At 44.3% G+C, this 7863-nt stretch overlaps 1 protein-coding gene across 2 annotated transcripts in view; it reads right to left on the reverse strand.

Annotated features, from left to right (window-relative positions):
• BUB3 (BUB3 mitotic checkpoint protein) overlaps positions 1-7360 on the reverse strand; it is a 31282-nt gene extending 23922 nt beyond the window's left edge. Inside the window, exon 1 of one of the 2 annotated variants that reach the window (XM_073546433.1) lies at positions 7203-7360. The gene's annotated coding sequence lies outside the window, so the exon portion shown is untranslated. Of the gene's footprint in view, positions 1-7082; positions 7104-7202 lie in introns of those variants that run through there. The other variant, XM_073546434.1, reaches the window with a different exon arrangement.
• Between the last annotated feature and the right edge of the window lie 503 nt (positions 7361-7863).

A 7863-nucleotide genomic window follows, 5' to 3' on the forward strand; every position in this document is an offset into this window, starting at 1 on the left:
TTCTGGTGGCAACTATATTAATAAATGGGTCAGGAATGTCTTCTCTGTAACGAGATCTGTCACTAATTACTAAGCATTTTAACCTCCTAAATTACCAGAAACTAAGATTGGCTTAAACAAGACATATGTCTTTAATAAGCAGAGGCCTCTATGAAGCCCCTAATAAAATAAGAAAGCCTCACTAACGCAACTCATTTCCTCTCGGATCAATAAAGTAATTATATACTACAGACGCTTAAATATAAATATGCCAGTGGCTTCAAGAAAATTTAATTTCACAGATTCTCCTCTAGAAAACAGCCTGCGCAAACAGGACCATCTCAATTAACCCTGCGCCTGGTCCAGAGATCTGCGGGTAATTGCCCTGTGCAGCAGCACAGCCTGATTATATCAAAGGGTTTAGCCGCCACCATAAACACACAGGTGCACACAAAACGCCACCATCTACTCCCATCACTCGCCGAAGATGAGAGAAGGCTCATCACCAATAATCCAAGACCGCCTAAACTACCTAACAGCGCAATCCGCCAGAAAATAGGATAATAAATGTGCGCCGATCACCATTTACATCGCATCCTGAGTATAGAAGGTCGTCCCACAAAAGACAATTTGCATGATGTGGGAAGATGACAAGAAGGCTTCCTCCACGATTATGATGGCTTTGGAGAGTCTGCAAATGGCATTTCACATTCAGATGTTGAGAAACCAACAAGAAAACTACTAAAATGAAATAAAAAGAAAAAGAGCCAGCAGCATACTGTACAGGGGTACGTCTATGAAGAAGAGGGGGGAGAGGGACCCACAAAGCACAGGAACGGCAGCACAGATATCGGTCTCAGCTGCAATCAGGAGCGCCGATATCTCTATCACCAGGCGACTGCTGCAGCACTATGTCAGCATAGGTCTGTAGTCTTTGCAAGGGCGAAGCTATTGAGTAGGGTGGCATGACGCTGACGTTTCCACCCCTCACTGGGCTGCAGGTGGTTAAAGTCACATGGAAAAGGGATGAGGCAAGAATTGCGATCATCACTTTTTTGGCCTGTAGTACATTTTTTTAAAGGGGTAATGTGATTGGCTGCAGCGGTCAAATGACATTGTTTATAGGGACCACAGGGCTGAGAAGCAGATCAAGTCCAGTAGGTAAGTATATTATATGTTTATTTATGCATCACCCTTTGGCCACTGGTGGACAACGCCTTTAATATTAGGAGCTGCTGTCAGAAGTACTATAGAGTGCAGTACACTTACCTTTGGGGAGCCAGTGTCAGGCACTATAAATCTGGATAAGCCTGCTTTCACATATCAGTTTTTTGGCGTCAGTCACAATCAGTCGTCTCGACAGATCCACCGCAGATTGTGAAAAACTGATGCGATGGATCCGTTTTTTCTATGGATCCGCTAGTCGGATCCGTCAAAAAAACAGATCCGTTGCATCAGTTTTTAAAAACGCCCACAGAGAGATAGACAGACCTATAGATAGATATATATGGGATAGATATATCCATAGATATATCCATGGATAGATATAGATGGATAAATAATAGCAAGGCCGATGTTTATTAATGAACAATATTTTTTATTTAAAAAAAAAAAAAAAAAAAACACACGGGAAAAAAAAATGGCATGGGGGAAAGCCGACGGCCGGGGGCCAATATTTGTAGCCTGGGAAGTGGGTAGCACCCATGGCCCCTTCCCAGGCTATGAATATCAGCCTGCAGCTGTCTGCATAGACTTTACTGGCTATTACAATAGGGAGACCCCCCCAAAAAATAAAAATAGAAAAAAATATTACGTGGGGGTCCCCTATATTTTATAGCCAGAAAGGCTACACAGACAGCTGCGGGCTGATATTCATAGCCTAGGAAGAGGCCATGGATCTTGCCCCCCACCCCCGGCTACAAATACCAGCCCGCAGCCGCCCCAGAAATGGCGCGTCTCTAAGATGCGTCACTTCTGTCACTTAGCCCCTGTCTTCCCACTGCCGTGTAGCGGTGGCATATGGGGTAATAATACCGCTGACGTCACGGAGGCTGCGCAGACTCCCCGCCTGAATGGACATGAACTGATTTGCGTGGGAAAGTTTCTGAACTTTTTCCCACGCTCCTGAGTTCACCTTAGGTCAGGCGGGGAGTCTGCGCAGCCTCGGTGACGTCAGCGGTATTCACTGAGGCTGCGCAGACTCCCCGTCTGACCCGCGGTGAACTGACAGCGTGGAAAAAAGTTCATAAACTTTCCCACGCTAATCAGTTCATCTCCGGCCAGGCAGGGAGGCTGCGCAGACATGATTTCATTCATTCTGCAGTGGTTTACCGGGCGTTAGCACCAGTCCCGGTTGTAAACCAGTTAACCCCTTGTGACGGATTGCAACAGGAGAACTGACTGAAGGGCGAAGAGGTATGGATATTGTTTTCTTTTTTCGTTACAGGAGAACAAGGGATTCTGTTGGATTAGCAGCATAATAAATTTGGTCAAAAACTTTGTGTACTTATTTCATTAAAATAATTTTTGATTAATGTCTGTGTCTTTTTCAACCCTTTACTACTATAGGATTAATAATGGATAGGTGTCTTATTGACACCTCTCCATTATTAACCAGGCTTAATGTCACCTTTCAATAGCAAGGGCAACAGGGCAAGTGGGAAGAGCCGTGCAAAGCTCTAGAATTGGCGCATCTAATAGATGCGCCTCTTCTTGGCAGCGACGGGCTGATATTTTTAGGCTGTGGGGGGCCCCCAAGATCAATGGCCCCTAACCAGCCGGAGAATATCAGCCCCCAGCTGTCTGCTTTAGCAAGGCTGGTTGTCAAAAAATGGAGGGGACCCCCACGCTGTTTTTTTAAATTATTTATTTAAATAATTTAAGAAAAAAGCATGGGAGCCCCTGTATTCTTGATAACTAGCCTTGCTGAAGCTGACAGCAGAGGCTTGCAGCCCCCAGCTGCGAGTTTAATCTGGCTGGTTATCAAAAATAGGGGGAGACCCACGCCGGGTTTTTTTTTTTTTTTTTTTAAATTTATTTCTATTCAGCGCAGGAGCGGCAGATGAATAATCCCATCCGCAGCTCCTGCTTTCACTGCAATTCGTGGCAGTAGGTGTCGGATGACGGGATCAGTTGTCCCATCAGCTGACACCAGTGACCAGAAGTAAACTGAGCATGCTCAGTTAAAAAAAAATGGAATCCGTCATTTTTATTTTTTGTATTTTATTATTTTTTTATGCTTATGTCACCTTGGTAATATGATAAAAATGATTCATATTTAAAAACTATAATTACACTATTAGGTTGATACATTGTACAATGGTTTTTGCAATTTTGCTCACTTTAATGCATATTGTGAAAATAACTTTGTTTTATATGATTTTTTCTTATTTTCTTTTTTCTTGTTCAATATATTGCACTTATATTGTATCGCATTTTTGTTCACGTTACTATCTCCACGGTTATTTATGTCATCTGTGCGTCATTCTGGTGCGCATGCGTCCCGAGTCTCACCCTTGCCTCTGGTGACGTGGACATGGGAGCCTTGCACGCACGCACCGTCTCCATGACGACGCGGCTTGCTTGTTCTCCGCGTCCGCTGAATCACTGGCAAACATGGTGGCTACAGATTCATGACGCATGCGACAATAGTATGGTCTGACGTATCAATGACTAATACCCTCATGTGTTTTAATTATGGCCATACACATTGATTGGACACACGTTCCTACATATATCCATTCTGTCCCTCCCTGTCCACACACCTCCTGATGAAGTGAGACATGAAACGCGCGTTGGGGTGAATTTGGCAGCCACTGGTCTGATGTAAGTTTTAGTTCACAAATGTCTTTATACATGAGATTAATTATGGCCCATAATGCCTGATTCACGGTGCTGGGCACATTATTTTTCTGGGCACATTTACTTAATTTTTGGCATATTTATCTAGGCAATAGACTTTTTTTGCACATGCATTGAAATTTGTCCTATTTATATTTATGCACCCGTTATTAATTGGACACATTTGGCAAGGGGTTTTGTTTTGCATACATATTGAAATTATACACTTTTATGATACACGCATTTTTTTTTTTCTCTCAGTATGCACCAGTCATTTAGTTTGTCCTAAGGGAGTTCTCTCATTGTACATTTGCGCATTATTTACATTTTTTTACCTCCATCCTCCATGTTATTTTGTAGACTTTTTCTTGCACATATACCTTATTTTACTGTGGAGTTTGCACACATGGAATAAGGGAATTGTGCAATTATTTGATACATGATGTATTTTATATACCAGTGGTTATGTCTTATATGTGGTTCAGTGGCCTCTGTTATTTGATGTGATGTTTTAAAAATACATTTTAAAAAAAAAAATATATATTTTGAATGAACATTTATATATTTTTTGGATTATACTTGGTTGTTTCTGGTATTAATTATTAGTTAAGTTCTCTGTCCAACTTTATTTGTTTGTGGACATTTTTGTAATAAATTCTAGTCCAGCAGAATTATTGTCAGGGTCACCATGTACTTGCCAATTTGGGGGACACAACTTTAAAGGCCACTGCTTGGAATCTTCTGATTTGTAGGCACTGCACAATGTCACGGTGACGATTTTTGCTCAACTCTAATGATCAATTATTCACACCAAAATCGGTAGCGTAGCCAAATTTAAAGAAGCACTCCCGCTAAGTTTTTTTTTTATTGGTTAGGCCTGTTTCACACTTCAGTTTTTTGTGTCAGTCAAAATCCGCCAAAATGGCGGAAATCGGATCCGTTGCTAAACTGATGTGAACGGATGCCACCGGACCGTTTTTTTGACGGATCCGATAAATGAAGACGTTTAAAGGAACGAGAGAGAGAGAGAGAGAGAGAGAGAGAGAGAGAGAGAGAGAGAGAGAGAGAGAGAGAGAGAGAGAGAGAGAGAGAGAGAGAGAGAGAGAGAGAGAGAGAGAGACCCGGAAAAGAGAGAAGAGAATTTTTCCGTTCGCCAGAAATGATTTCAGGGTTAAATTTCCGGCCTACTTCCTTCCTCCGGGCATGCGCACTCTAAAATGCGGATCCTGCAGCAAAGAAAAAACGTTGCATGGTCCGTCTGGCCATGTCGGCGGACGGCAAAAATTTGGCGGATCCGCAAAAAAAAGGATCCAACAGATGGCCATCCGTCAAGATCCGCCGGTAATGCATCTCAATGGGGAAAAAAAAAAAACGGATCCGCAAAAAAAAAAATGGCGGATCCGTTTTTTTTTTTTTTTTTTAAAAACGGCGGATTTTGACTGATGGTTAAAAACGGAAGTGTGAAACAGGCCTTACATGTGAGTGTAAGTGCATGTAATGTAGTGGGAGAGTTATAATATACTCACCTACCGACATTATCTCCAGCTCGCCTGCGAGTCTCATCTGTGGTGACATAAATGGCTCATTCTATACTTTATGCGTGATCTGGAGGTGGTCTTATAGGCCGCGTTCACACGTTCAGTATTTGTTAACTATTTACATCAGTATTTATAAACCAAAATCAAGAGTGGGTGATAAATGAAGAAGCGGTGATGTGTTTCTACTGTACTTTTCCTCTGTTTGTTTCACTCCTGGTTTTGGCTACAAATACCGATATAAACAAATCCACTAAATACTGAACGTGACTCAAAACAAAACTGAGTGCAGCCAGGCTTGAAGTCATCCTGCTCACTGTTTGGGAAGCTTGAATCAGTCTGACAGGCTCCCCTTAAGGGCCTGTCACACCAAGAGATATCGCTAGCAATATCGCTATAACTTGTGATGTTATAGCGATATTGTTAGCGATATCGCTGTGTCTGATACTTACCTACAACCCGCTCCCCCGCTGATTATCGCTGATCGCGCGAGAACATCCAGGACCGTTTCTCGTCGTCAGCTTCCTGCTGTGACGACGAGCGACGCGTGGAGCCGGGCGGGAGGACGCAGGATCGCCTGGTGTGACAGGTAAGTAGCGATCCCCGTCCCCAGCGATGTCGCTAGTGAGATCTGCCTGTGTGGCAGCTCACTAGCGACCACTTAGCGATGCACCAGCGATCCTGACCGCGTCATATCGCTGGTACATCGCTAAGTGTTACAGTACCCTTAAAGACAATCTGTCAACAGGATTTCACCCCAAACTGTATGTGCTCATAGCTCTCTCAAAGACAAATCCAGCAATTCCTTTACAAAGTCGGTCTGTTCATCCATTATTGAGCAGTCAGCATGTGAACTGACTTGCAAATGAGGACAAAGATCTATGGTAGATCTGAAGCCTCTGTCACTCCAGCTCTATTCCCCGTCCAGTGCTGCCTCACTGGCAGCCTCTATACTGTTTGACTGACGGCTTCTTTGCCTGAGGTCAAGCAGCAGGAGGCAACGCTGGGCGGGGAATAGAGCTGGAGTGACAGAAGTTTCAGATCTACCATAGCTCTTCAGCATCAATTGCAATTGTTCTCAGGAATGTGCCACCCATATAAAGGTATTGTAAAAATCTGTCTTTGAAAGAGCTACATGTGCCTATAACAATTTGGGGAGGAGGGAAATTTCCAAAGTAAGAACACCAGGCCCATCAGGTCTTAGAGATGTAACAATGGATGCAGTTTATAAAGGTGAAATCTGGGTGACACATCCACGATAGGTGTGTGGTCAGTATCACCACTGGGACCCTCCCGCGAGTGCATGTGTGATCACTGCTGCATTGCCTGTGGTAATGTGTTTGGTGGGGGTGCCAGCATACATCCATGTTAATAGGTGATAGATGTTGGTGGTAGCCCCTTTATGAAGCAGCTATCGTGCAGGTTGAGCAGGATTTGTTGCATATGATGGGTCCACATAACATCCAGATGGAGCAGAGTACGGAGCCATTGTGTACTCATACAACGCAGCATACACCCCTATCTTCTTAACTTGGCACGTTCCCTAGTGCGGCAGCTCTATGAGGGAACATACCAAAGCACCATGAATGGGGGGGGGGGGTATCAAAATTGAAGCAAAGGAAAACTGGAGCAGCCTCACTTAGGACCCAGAGTGCGCCTCTCATGTTCCAAATATCACACACACACACGCTTATGGCAGGTCCACAGTCACACAGGAGCGAACCCCACCACACTGCAGGCGCCGGAGACAGCCAGCACGATGGGCGCGCACACAGAGCCGGGTGTCTTCCTCACACGCTTCCATGCCCTCGTCCTCTTCTCTCCACATTCTCTCTCATGGTCACTCACCGTGCCTCCTGAATATTCCGCCCGTTCTTCACTATTTCGGCTTCAAACCGCCACCATTGAGCTCAGGACCTCTGAAGAACAAACTTGCTGATTGGCCGGTTTGAAAAAGTGTCTTTGAAGCTCATTGGCTAAGAGCTCGAACCTGACAGGAAGACAACGGCTAATTTACCGGAAGTGTCGTGACGTCATGGACTGGCTGTCAAAACGCTAGGAAAACGTGTCTTTTCGCCATGTTGTGGATGGCAAAGAGTTAAAGTGATGGAAGTTGAGCGATGTAACGCTGAGAATGGAGAAGAATGTTGTACATAACATGTTATAAGGCGGCACACAGGGTTATACGGGGTGCTGGGTGTACTGACTGCACTTTTCTACGCTACAAGGATGGTGTTTACTGTGAATGCTAATTTTGCTGCGTTTATCTGTGGGCAAGACAGCATATGGTAGTAGTACTGCCCATTTAGCGGAAGATATTGAAGAGAAACCTCACCGAATGGTGACTATACAGCAAAAATGAGAAAAACCTAAAGCATAGCATTTAATAAATAACCATTCTCTCGGTTTAGGGTCCAACCCCTAATAGGACAGCAGTTGGCCCAGGGGCGGACACTGACAGCTTGGGGCCCCTGTGCAAGAAATGTGTCTGGGACCCCCTCCTTTTATG

The sequence above is a fragment of the Dendrobates tinctorius genome, unplaced genomic scaffold (genome assembly GCF_039654945.1).
Source record: "Dendrobates tinctorius isolate UK_male_01 unplaced genomic scaffold, ASM3965494v1 ptg000147l, whole genome shotgun sequence".
Lineage (NCBI taxonomy): Eukaryota > Metazoa > Chordata > Amphibia > Anura > Dendrobatidae > Dendrobates > Dendrobates tinctorius.